At 42.4% G+C, this 13,097-nt stretch overlaps 1 protein-coding gene across 1 annotated transcript in view; it reads left to right on the top strand.

Moving 5' to 3' along the window:
• ASAH2 (N-acylsphingosine amidohydrolase 2) overlaps positions 1-13,097 on the top strand; it is a 126,112-nt gene that overhangs the window by 33,096 nt on the left and 79,919 nt on the right. Inside the window, exons 2-3 of the mRNA XM_027111913.1 lie at positions 11,843-11,969; positions 12,082-12,201. The gene's annotated coding sequence lies outside the window, so the exon portion shown is untranslated. The remainder of the gene's footprint in view (positions 1-11,842; positions 11,970-12,081; positions 12,202-13,097) is intronic.

Below are 13,097 nucleotides of genomic sequence, written 5' to 3'. Positions count from 1 at the left end.
TTTTCAAACTCTAACAGGGAGATCTGTAGAACCAAGCTTGAGGAATACACCAAGAAAAGAACTGTGCTATAAGGTCAAAAAGGCATGGAAGCTGCCACTCTTGGGAGTCCACATTCACTTAATTAATGACTCATTTGCATCATGCTGTAGAGTTAGCAAAGAACTTTTTAAAAACTATTGTCTATGTGAATCTTTCAATAAGGTGTTTTTTTGTTAGTCTCTAGTTTTCACACAAAGAAAATGTGACTCAGAGGGATTAAGGTCACTGAGAAAGCCTCAATCTTCAGATTCCAAATTGTAATCTTTTCCATACCCTCAATCTCTCTCTGTATCTTTTGCCCTTTGTGTTGAAGGTAGGACTGGGGTAAATTTGGGGAGAGCAGCTCTGTAGCCCTGGAGTAGTTTATCTACCCTTTTCTCTGAGAAAAGCAGGACTCTCAGTATTGCTAGGAACATGGGGTTTGGGAATCCCCAGGGGAAGGAGAGCCATGGTGCATGTGTTCCTCTGTCACCTGCCATCTTCCTCTCACTACGGTCAGAGCTGGGACCTCCTTTATAGAAGGAACTTGAGCTCCCAACTGAAGGGAATAACATCCCCTAGTTGCATTCTCAGGCTCAACATATGACAGGTGCATAAGGGATTTAATAAGAAACGTTCTCTCCAGTTTGGAACAGAAAGGACTCTGTTCTCTCTTCTATTGCTTGTGGTTTGAGATCAAGATTCAATTGAGACATTATGAATCTGTAAATAGTCAACTGATGATGGGACTATTTTCGGGTTCAAAGGGATATTTTAGTCCTTTGTAAAACCCATAAGGTAATAAGGTACCACTATGGCAGTCCTGCGTACTTAAAATTAATTTCTTTTCAGGCCTAATGAAAAGTTCATTGTGCCAAAATGCTCATCACTTTTAACTTTAAAAGTGTTCCCAGAGGTGGCTTGGCATAGAGTGTCCAATGACTGAAATGCATATATTCTCCAAAGAGAGGTCCAATGCTCACTTTTGTGAGATTTAGCTTAGATGACTTCGTAGTTGGAGATAACAGAATCCAATCCTGCTAGCTCAAGAAGAAAGGGCTTTATTAAGGGATAGAGGTCACTTGCAGAATGTTTGTGAAGGATGAAGTCAGAGAATTGAGACTGAGCTTCTAGGAACAATCCCCCCAACTTAAACTGCAGAACTGAATTGCCAAGGGATGAGCTACCTTGGTCACGGTCATGGAATAAGGAAGCAGCTGCATCAGCTGGAAGCAGCCACTGAGGAAACAGCTCAGAGTCATGCCGCCATTTTACAAACTGTAAGATGGATGTCCCATGCCCTGCCTCTCTCCCCAGGTAGCTCAGTTCTGAATCAAGGTCTCACACTAGTGCATCTGAAAGGTAGAACCTAAACTATATCTGGCACTCAAGGCAAATGAGGGTCCAGCCTCTGCACACTAGGTGGGCTTAGAAATGGTGTTGAGTGAAGTACTCCACAGTATCTGCTGCAGTGCTTTTCACTGCCTCTCTGCTGTCCACCGATATATTAAATAACAAAGCTTATTTCCCATTCATCTCTCCTATCTGTTCATCACCCATCCACTGATCTGAGTTTTGCACTTTTGGTATTGTTTCCTTTTGTAAAAAATCTGTCACAGAATGTATCTAAAAGAGAAAGATTTAAATATATATTTATAACCACAACAACATTATCTCACTAACATTCTAAATAATAATACCTTAATGTCACATATCTAGTTAGTGTTCAAATTTTCCCAATTGTCTCATAATTCTTTTTTTAAAAATTTTATTTTATTTTATTTTCTGCTGCGTTGGGTCTTCATTGCTGTGTGTGGGCTTTCTCTAGTTATGGCGAGCAGGGGCTACTCTTCGTTGTGGTGCACGGGCTCTAGGTGCATGGGCTTCAGTAGTTGTGGCTCATGCACTCTAGAGTGCAGGCACAGTAGTTGTGGCGCACGGGCTTAGTTGCTCCACAGCATGTGGGATCTTCCTGGACCAGGGCTCGAACCCGTGTCCCCCGCATTGGCAGGCGGATTCTTAACCACTGCGCCACCAGGGAAGCCCTCAATTGTCTCATAATTCTTAAAAACCGGTTTTGAATCAGGTTGCAAATAGCGATGGTTTGGGATATACAGCATACAGTTGGCTGATATGTCTCTTCAGCCTCTTTTAATCTACAGCTTGCTTCTCCTTTCCTCCCCTTCCTGGCCCCGTCCCCCTTCCCTTGCCTGTCTCTCTGCTCCCCATTCTTCTTCCTCCTCATATTCTCTTCTTCTTCTCCCTCTTCCTACTCTTCTACCTCCATCTCCATCTTTCTTTCCTTTTCCACTTCCAATGTGTCTGTTAAGGAAACTGGCTCATTTGTCTTACAGAGTCTCTCAGTCTGGATTTTGCTTACTGTATCCCCACATTGTCCTCTAAAATACTCGGCTGTCTCTTGTGTTTCCTATAAACAGGCTCTGAGATCTAGAGGCTGATCCACTTTAGGTTTAATATTTTTGGTAAGAATACTGGAAAGGTAAGGTCGTGTATATCATTCAGAGCCTTGCAATATCTGGTTGACTCTTTTGGTGACCTAAGCGGCCAGCCGCTGATGGTCATTGCCTATATCCATCATTTCATTCGGGGTTTGCAAAGCATTTAGATTCTAAGTTGGTCATTCCTTCCTCATTTTTAGCTTGAATACTTCCATCGTGAGAAAGTGTCCCTCATCAATAATTTCGCTTTCCCAAGTTACCTTTTTTTCCCTCCTTTCTTTTTTTTTAAAAATTATTTATTTGTTTATTTTTGGCTGTGTTGGGTCTTTGTTTCTGTGTGAGGGCTTTCTCTAGTTGTGGTGAGCGGGGGCCACTCTTCATCGCGGTGTGCGGGCCTCTCACTATCGCGGCCTCTCTTGTTGTGGAACACAGGCTCCAGATGCAAAGGCTCAGTAGTTGTGGCTCACGGGCTTAGTTGCTCCGCGGCATGTGGGATCTTCCCAGACCAGGGCTCGAATCCATGTCCCCTGCATTGGCAGGCAGATTCTCAACCACTGTGCCACCAGGGAAGCCCCCCTCCTTTCTTTTTTCATTTTCTTTTTTTTCTCCCAGTTTTATTGAGATATAATTGAGTTACAGCCCTGTGTAAGTTTAAGGTGTACAGCATAATGATTTGATTTATATACATCATGACATGGCTATCGCAATAAGTTTAGTGAATATCCATCATTTCATATGGGTACTAAATTAAAGAAATAGAAAAAATTTTGTTTCTTGTGATGAGAACTCTTAGGATTTACTCTCGTAACTTTCATATATAAGATACAGAAGTGTTACCAAATGTAAAATAGATAGCTAGGGGGAAGCAGCTGCATAGCACAGGGAGATCAGCTCGGTGCTTTGTGACCATCTAGAGGGGTGGGATAGGGAGGGTGGGAGGGAGACGCAAGAGTGAGGAGATATGGGGATATATGTGTATGTATAGCTGATTCACTTTGTTATACAGCGGAAACTAACACACCATTGTAAAGCAATTATCCTCCAATAAAGATGTTAAAAAAAAAGATACAGCAGTGTTAATTATCTTTATCATGTTGTACATTCCATCCGTAGCACTTATTTCTCTTATAACTGGAAGTTTGAACTTTAACTGCCTTCCTCCGATTCCCTGTCCCCCCACCTCTGCCTCTGGTAACCACACATCTGACCTCTTTTTCTGAGTTTGTTTGTTGGTTTGTTTTTGAAGTATAACTGACCTACAATACTGTGTTAGTTCCTGTTACACAACATAGTGATTTGATATTCCTATACATTTCAAAATGATCACCACAATGTCTGGTTACAGTATGTCACTATACAATGATATTATATAGGTATCGACTGTATTCCCCATACTGTACATTTCATACCCATGACTCACTTATTTTGCAACTGGAAGTTTGTACCTCTTAATCTCTCTCACATATTTCTTTCCTCCCCACCCCTTCTACTCTGGCAACTACCTATTTGTTCTCTGTATCTATAACTCTGTTTCTGTTTGTTCATTTGTTTTTAGTTTTTTAAAGATCAACATGTAAGTGAAATCATACAGTATTGGTCTTCCTCAGTCTGACTTTTTTCACTTAGCATAATACCCTCTATGTCCATCTATGTTGTCATAGATGGCAAGATTTCATTCTTTTATGTCTTAGCAATATTCCATTATATATCTATATCTACCTCTATCACATCTTCTTTATCTGTACATCTACTGATGGGCACTTAGGTTGCTTCTGTATCTTGGTTATTGTAAATAATGTTGCAGTGAACATGGGGGTGCATATATCTTTTCTAATTAGTGTTTTCATTTTCTTTGGGTAAATACCCATGAGTGGAATTGCTAGATTATGTTGTAGTTCTTTTTTTTTTTTTTGCGGTATGCGGGCTTCTCACTGTTGTGGCCTCTCCCGTTGCGGAGCACAGGCTCCGGACACTCAGGCTCAGTGGCCATGGCTCACGGGCCCAGCCGCTCTGCAGCATGTGGGATCTTCCCGGACCAGGGCACGAACCTGTGTCCCCTGCATCGGCAGGTGGACTCTCAACCACTGTGCCACCAGGGAAGCCCTGTAGTTCTATTTTTAATTTTGGGGGGAGTCTCTATACTGGGGGGAATCTCTATATCTGCACCAATTTACATTCCAACCAACAGTGCATGAGGATTCCCTTTCTCTACATCCTTGTCACACTTGTTTTTTTTTTTTGATAACAGCCATTCTCACTGGTGTAAGGTGATATTTTACTGTGCTTTTGATTGGCATTTCCCTGATGAGTAGTGATGTTTAGCATCTTTTTATGTGCCCGTTAGCCATCTGTATGTCTTCCTTGGAAAAATGTCTATTTAGATCCTCTGCTCATTTTTAAACCATGTTGTTTGTTTTTTGAAGTTGAGTTGTATGAGTTCTTTGTATATTTGGGATATTGACCCCTTGTGAGAGACATCACTTGCAAATATCTTCTCCCATCCAGAAGGTGGCCGTTTTGTTTTGTTGGTAGTTTCCTTCACTGTGCAAAAGCATTTTAGTTTGATATAGTCCTATTTGTTTATTTTTGCTTTTGCTTCCCTTGCCTGAGGAGACATATCGAAAAAAAAATTATGAAGACTGATGTATGAGAGAGTACTGCCTATGTTTTCTTCTAGAATTATTATGGTTTCGGGTCTTACAATTAAGTATTCAATCCATTTTGAATTTATTTTTGTGCATGGTGTGAGAGAGTAGAATCTTTCGCGTGTAGCTGTTCAGTTTTCCCAGCACCATTTGTTGTTTTTTCACCACTGTGTATTCTTGCCCCTCTGTTATAGATTAATTGCCCATATAAGTATGAGTTCATTTCTGGGTTCTCTGTTCTGTTCCATTGATCTATGTGTCTGTTTTTGTGCCAGTACTATACTGTTTTGATTACTATAGCTATGTAGTATAGTTTGAAATAAGGGATTATGATACCCTCTAGTTCTATTTTTTCTCAAGATTGTTTTGGCTATTCGAGGTCTTTTGTGTTTCCGTGCAAATTATACAATTATTTGTTCTAGTTCTGTGAAAAGTGACATTGGTATTTTGATGGCAATTGCATTGAATCTGCAGATGGCTTTGGGTAGTATGGTCATTTTAACTGTATTAATTCTTCCAACCGATGAATATGGTATATCTTTCCATCTGTTTGTATCATCTTCAGTTTCTTCCATCAATGTCTTATATTTTTCTGAATACAGGTCATCTGCCTCCTTAGGTAGGTTTATTCCTAGATATTAATATTTTATTCTTTTTGATGCGATGGTAAATGGGATTGTTCCTTGAATTTCTCTTTCTGATCTTTTGTTGTTGGTATATAGAAATGCAACAGATTTCTGTGTATTAATTTTGTAACCTGCAACTTTACCAAGTTCATTGATGAGTTCTAGTAGTTTTCTGGTAGCATCTTTAGGATTTTCTATGTATAGTAGCATGTCATCTGCAAACAGTGACAGCTTTACTTCTTCTTTTCCGATTTGGATTCCTTTTATTTCTTTTTCTTCTGATTGCTGTAGCTAGGACTTCCAAAACTATGTTGAATAAAAGTGGCAGGCATGGACGTCCTTGTCTTAATCCTGATTTAAGAGGAAATGCTTTTAGCTTTTCATCATTGAGTATGATGTTAGCTATAGCTTTGTCATATATGGCCTTTATTATGTTGAGGTATGTTTCCTCTGTAATATTTAATCTACTTTTGATTCCTTCTAGTGTACTTTTCATTTCAGAGAGTGTTTTCTTCATCTCTGGTTGGTTGTTCTTTATATTTTCTCTTTTTAAAAAACTTTTAATTTTCACTCTATACATTCAATCTTCACCTGAGTTCTTTGCATCTCTTTATGATCATTACCTTGAACTCATTGTTGGGTTGATTGCCTATCTGTACTTCACTTAGTTCTTTTTATGGGGTTTTTTCTTGTTCCTCTGGATCATAGTCCTCTGTTGCCTCATTTTGTCTAATTTGCTATTTTTATTCCTATATATTTGGTGGGTTGGTTATGTTTCCCAACTTTGGAGAAGTAGCCTTTTGTAGGATACGTCTTATGCATTCCAGCAGCACATTCCCGTCTGGTTATCAGAGCTATATGCCCTAGGGATGTCCCCTATGTGGGCTGCATGCGTCCTTCTGTTGTGCCAGGCTGACTACTATGGGTGGTCTGGTGTGACTGGCCCCTGGTCTGGTTTATTGCCAGTATCTGCCTTGGTGGAGACTGCCAGCTGCTGCTTGGTGGGGCTGGGTCATGAGGTGACTGGCTGTGGAGCCCCAAGGGTCCTGGGGCTAGTGTTGCCCACTGTGGGGAGCAGCTGGGTTCTGTAGTGTGTGGTTCCAGATCTAGTGTCAGCCTGCTGGTGGGCAGGGCCTATTCCTGACATAGCTGGCTGAAGAATCTGGAGTTTCCCCAAACTGGTGCTGGCCTGCTGGTGAGTGTGGGTAGATCCTTGGGTGGCTGGCTGAGGGGACCAAGGTGTCTTGGAGCTGGTGTTGGCAGGCCTAGGCTCAGTGGTCTGGGACTAGTGTCTGCTCACTGATGGGTGGAGCCAGGCCCTGGGGGTCCTGAAGCTGGTGTCAGCTCACTAGTTGCTGGGGTAGATCCCAGGGCTGCTGACTGAGGAGTGCAAGGTGTCCCACAGCTGGTAGTGTCCTGCTGGTAGGCAGGACTGGGACCCAGGAAGTCCCGGGGCTGGTACTGACCTGCTGGTATGTGGGCTGGATCCTGACTTGGCAGGCTGCAGGGCTGTGTGGTCCTGGGGCTGGTGTCCACCTGCCGGTGGGTGAAGACCGGTCCTGGAACTAGTACCAGTCCACTAGTAGGTGTAGCCGGGTCCCAGTGTCTCTGCCTACTGGACCCTAGGGGTCATAGAGTTGCTGTATCAGCCCATTGTTGAGTGGGGCTGGAACCCAGGGGCTCCTTGGTCTGGTGCCATCCCACCGGTGGTGGAACCAGGTGTCAGGGTCTTTGGCTGCAGGGCTCTGGGGGTCCCAGTGCTAACGTTGGCACTCTGGTTGCAAGGACAGTCCCGGGCCCTCTGTTGGACAGGGCTGGGTAACAGGGCAGCTGTGGGCTTAAGGGATCTTAAGGCAGCCAGCCTGATGGTAGGTGAGGCTGTGTTTCTGCCTGACAGGTTGCTTGGCCTGAGGCATCCCAGTATTGCTGCAGAGAGGCTATTGGGTAGGGCTGGGTCCCAGAGCTAATAAGCTAAAGGATTCCAAAATAGCACTTACCAGCACCAGTGTCCTTATGGTCGTATGAGCTCCCCCGATCGGCTGCTGCCCATGTGTATGTCCCCAGCGTGAGCTCCAGTTGCCTCCTGCTTCTCTGGGAGACTCTCCAAAATCAGCAAGTGGGTCTAACCTAGGCTCCTTTCACATTACTGCTGCTGACTTGGGTCTCAGAGTGTGTGAGATTTTGTGTGCACCGTTTTAAGAGTGGCATCTCTATTTCCCACAGCCTTCTGAGTCTCCCAAAAGTAAGACCTGCTGGCCTTCAAAGCCTGTAGGACTCCTGGGCTGGGGAACCTGATGTGGAGCCCAGACCCTTCATTCCTTGGGGAGAAACACTGCAATTTTAATTATTCTCTGCGGCGAGCCGCCTCCGACCAGCAGAATGACGAGTCGCCACACGCAAGATTCTTCTCGTATCACACTTTATTGGAGCACAGCTTGGTTAAAGAAAAGATGGAAGGAAGACCCCGCAATCCTATAGCAGTCTGCTTATATAGGGATTAAGAACATGTGTCGCTCTGTGATTGGCTTTCGCCGATGGTGCGACTTGTGAGCCAGCATCGGATAGGTCGCTACTTTAAAACCTCATTAGTATACTTAGCGCAAGCGCAGTGGCCACAGGAAGGATGATTCAGCTTACTTCAGCTTCCTGCTGCGTGGCAGTTAGCTGACCGCGCCCTACAATTCTCCCATTTGTGGGTCGCCCGCCCAGCATTATGGGTCTCGACTATACCACGACTCTGCACCCCCTACCCATCTTGTTGTGGTTCCTTCTTTATATCTTTATTTGTAGATCTTTTCTGATAGCCTTCCGCTCTTTCTCATCAATAGCTGCTCTGTAAATAGTTGCTCCTTTCCCTAAGTTACCTTTGTACAGCAAAAGAAGAGTACATTCTTACTCTTTCTTGATCCTTCCTCCCACTTCCTGTTTTTTTCTTACCGGTTTTCAGAAAAAAACAAACTAGTTCCCTAGCATCTTTTAAAGGTAATCAATGAGATTTTTAAAAATTTCATTATGACATCATGAATTTAAGCAAAATTGATTTGCTTATCTACTGCAGTTATTTTTTAAATTGCTCAAATTGACCCATTTTTGGCTAGTGGGAAACTCTAGTTCTTTTTGAAACAATTATAATCATCTCGATGACTTCCTTGATTTCTGGTATGAAAAAATATTTCAGATTTATGTGTTTCCTGGCCCAGACCCAAAACCAGCCATTTCGTCAAGGATCTCTTTTTCCTTTTAGCAAGGGATCATATTTAGAGACCACAATCTGGGTGCTATATGAAATACTATATGGTTTTTAAAAGTAATTTATTCTTCAATTATTCCAAGAATTAAAGAATGAAAAAGGATGTGACCAGAACCTAGTTGCAGGGCAGGAATAAAGAGGTAGACACAGAGAATGGACTTGAGGACATGGGGTGGGAGGGCGAAGCTGGGGCGAAGTGAGAGTAGCATTGACATATACTCATTACGGAATGTAAAATAGTTAGCTGGTGGGAAGCAGCCGCACAGCACAGGGAGATCAGCTCAGTGCTTTGTGACCACCTAGAAGGGTGGGATAGGGAGGGTGGGAGGGAGGCTCAAGGGGGAGGGGATATGGGGACATGTATATGCATATGGATGATTCACTTGGTTGTGCAACAAACTAACACAGTTTTGTGAAACAATTATACTCCAATAAAGATCTGTTTAAATAAAAAAAAGCAATTAGCATCAAGCCTTTTAAGGCCCCTATTCTGTAGGCATAAGTAAAATGAGAGAATTCGTAGTGCTAGAATATTGGTTAATGTTTGAGGAGTTGGGCATTTGGGAGAATCTTCCTCAGTGTTAGGATGTTAAGAGACAGAGGACATGATTTGCTTCATCATCTGCTAATGAGGAGTGAACACATGACTTGTCTGTGCCCAGAGGCTGCCATGCCAGGGCCAGAGTTGAAGTGATGTAGACAGCAAGAGTTTGGTAAAGGTAAGCAGTCTTGTCTGGGAATCTGGGGACTTGGGCTCACATCCTGGAATAATTATTGTTTAATCATGCTCACTTTTAACCATGCTTTCCTGTTCTGGAAGCCCTTTAACCTGTGTGTGTTTGCTCATCTGTAAAATGGGTAGAACGTGAGTGAGTGTCTTGGGGTGATGAGTTGAGAAGGACAGCCATCCTTATCCTAGCAAACAGGATTTGTCTGATGGTCATTCAGACAGAAATAAAATACACGCATGAAATATTTACAATGATTACGTCTTCCCCTCTCCTCGAGGTAGTCTATTTCTGGCTATAGGAGTCAGCTGTCTTGATGGGCACCACAAGTCCCCTTGGCCCAACATTTTTCCTTCACTGACTCTGCCACGGTGCTTGGAATCTCCTTGATTCTCACCCCCTTAGTGTTCAGGAATGGGCCTTCAAATGTTGTCTGGGAGAAATGATATATTATGCCATGATTATCTACTGAAACCCCGGTTAAAATGATTTTTGCTGACCCAACCGTGGGACACCTAGGTAGTCTCAGTGGGAATGAGCTTGGCGTGGCTCCTTCTTACAGGGAGAAAGATGGCTGGAGAGGTCCAGAAGAGACCACATTTTAAATCACAGGGCCAGTTTAGAGGACCTCCCACGTAAGGGAGAAGGATGGGAGAAGGAAATCCAATGGCAGGTCACTAGTGGCTCTCTGTTGTTTCTATTTTACCTTGATTTTATTTTGGAGAACTGTCTTTCCCTCTTTGGGTAGGGTCTTTTTAAATATCCTCTCAATGGAAGGGATAGGTATATGATCTGAGCTAGGTCAGTCAGATGCTGTCTTTTATTTTTTAATTTTTTTATTATTATTTTTAAAGCCTTTATTGAAGTTGTTACAATATTGCATCTGTTTTATGTTTTGGTGTTTTGGCCATGAGGCCTGTGGGATCTTAGCTCCCCAACCAGGAATTGAACCTGCAGCCCTGGAATTGGAAGGTGAAGTCTTAACCACTGGACCGCCAGGGAAGTCCCCAAATGCTGTCCTTTAGGAACTGAATCCAGAGTGGAACAAGGTAAAGACCTAAAGTAGTTGGAGAGCATCCGTCTTGATGACGAAGCCCTGAAGAGATGGCTCAGTAGAGCCTGCCACGTAGACCCTCAGAGCTGACCTCTGGCCTTCCTGAGCCTCTGCATCTTCAACTTCTTTTGCTGCCTTCTAGTGAATTTTCTTCTCTTTTTCCCCAGCTGCCTTAAGTTAGCTAGATTTGGTCTCAGAATTCTTGGTGTCAGGCAACAAACATTTGCACGAAAAGAAAAAACAACTTGTCTAATACCATAATTTAACCTGTTCCCCTCTTTTGTAGCAGAGAGGTAGCTAAGACACGTTACTAAATGCCCTATCTGAAAGCACTTTAATATTTCCATTGGAACTTTGGGGCTGGTCTCTCTTAAAACTCTGTGTGGAATTCAGCCGCCGATGTGGTCTTCTTCAAATTGCTTCCCGGATAGCTTGGATTTACTAGGAAAAAAGGAGGACTTTGGTCTATTTATTTCTCTCTTTGTCTTCTGTGGGCCATTGCTTAACTTCATGCTGTTATACAGTGTACATTCTCTGAGATAAGCTAAAACATTTTATTTTCCTCATTACAAAAATGCTACGTGGCTGTCATAGAAAATGTCAAGAATCAAAAAGATGAAAACAAAACTCACCCGTGATCTTATCACCAGATAATTGCTTCTTAACATTTTTTGCTGTATTTTCTTACAGTCTTTATGATCACACACATATAAATAATGTATACTTTACAAAAATAGGATCATAATGTTTTGCAAACTTAAATTAATTTAATGACATGAAAAAATTACTAAATATTATTTCCTTCAATATAATTTTTAATGTTGCATATACTCTTCCCTTTTGTATACTCATTATTCACATTCTTAGTTCATCTAAAACTTTGCATTCTTTTTATATGTGAGAATCTAAAAGTTCACTTTTCTGTTCTGAAATTATTGTAAATGTTGCCTAGTGGGGCCCATAGCCCACACTGATGTCCAGCTTACATTATCACTTCCTCTTGAGCACTGGTTGAGTGGCCAGGGGTAAATAAAGCAGGTGCTTTTTTTTTTGTGATCCAGGTTGGAGCTTTGCACAGACCTTGATGTGCTGGAAGAGTTGTGTTGAACTCTGAAATGTCCTTCAGCCTGGCAAGCCTTCTGCAACTCAGTACCTCACTATCAGACTGTCCCAGGGGAGAGTTCGCTAGTAAGTCGTATGTTATCAGTACACTTTAATCTCTTCCATATGCCAAACCCACAAAGCTATGCTCGTGGGAACTCTAACTCTCCTGGACATGACTGTGAAAATCTTTCCTCAGTAGGTTTCAGGAAGTGCTAAGAAGTTCCAGCCAAGCGGTGTTCCAGAGGAAGGGGAACACGATTCTGGACCATCATTTGCTTTACCAGGATACACAAGTTCTCCTGAGTGGTTGAATCAGGTAAGAATGCCTGTATTATCTTGGAGAAGGAGGGAGGGATCTTGAATCACCCCATTGTCTCAGAGATCTTGATGAAACCTCATTTGCTTAGCTTTGGAAACCCATTTTGCCAAAATATTACTTTTTACTGTCACAGTCTTGAAAAATGGGGGACCTCAGGGTGGTAAAGATCTAGCAAGTGGCTTGTTATGGTGTCATTAGAGCCTCACTGTTGACCTTGCAGGATTATGCTAGATTAAGTGGGAACTATTTAAATATGTACAGTCCTTTAAAATGTAATCATTGGTTCAGCTCTCCAAGGTACATTTGCCTTCTGAAGGGAGATATAAGGCATTTGCTTTCATGTTTAAATTCAGATTCTAATCATTTATGAGAAATAGTGCTAATGGTTTCAGAAAGAATGGTAATATGCTGGTGGTAATTCTGGCAACTAAATAGAGTGGTGAAATACACGAGGTACGTGGTTGTAATCCAGGTAAGAGGTGGGAATGCTAATGTTAAATCGAGTGCCATTGTTGACTTGTGTAAAAGGCCAGTGGTGACAGCTAGTTCAGCAGAGCAAAACCAGCAAAAAACAAACAAACCAACCAACCCAGACACACATGCATACACATATATTTCATATCATGTCTGTCACATAGGCTCTTACCACATAGCCACATTTACGTACGTCATCTGCATGTACACGCTTTGGGGTTGAAGGGTCCACCTGTCAGTCATCCATTTTTAATAGCCTTATTTGTGCCAAAGCTGTCTCAGCTGGCAGGAAGGCTCACAGAAACCAAAGCTTTGGGCAAGAACTAGGTCTACAGGGTTTGAAGTTTGCTACTGAAACAATAGCTAATGACTAGTAAACCTTTTTGACTCATCGAAGTTTCAGAGACATATCTTACATG

Source organism: Aethalodelphis obliquidens, unplaced genomic scaffold (genome assembly GCF_003676395.1).
Source record: "Aethalodelphis obliquidens isolate GAN/ISIS:26980383/991018 unplaced genomic scaffold, ASM367639v1 scaffold11, whole genome shotgun sequence".
NCBI lineage: Eukaryota > Metazoa > Chordata > Mammalia > Artiodactyla > Delphinidae > Aethalodelphis > Aethalodelphis obliquidens.
The sequence above is the reverse complement of the archived record's forward strand: the minus strand, read 5'-3'. Positions and strand labels throughout refer to the sequence as shown.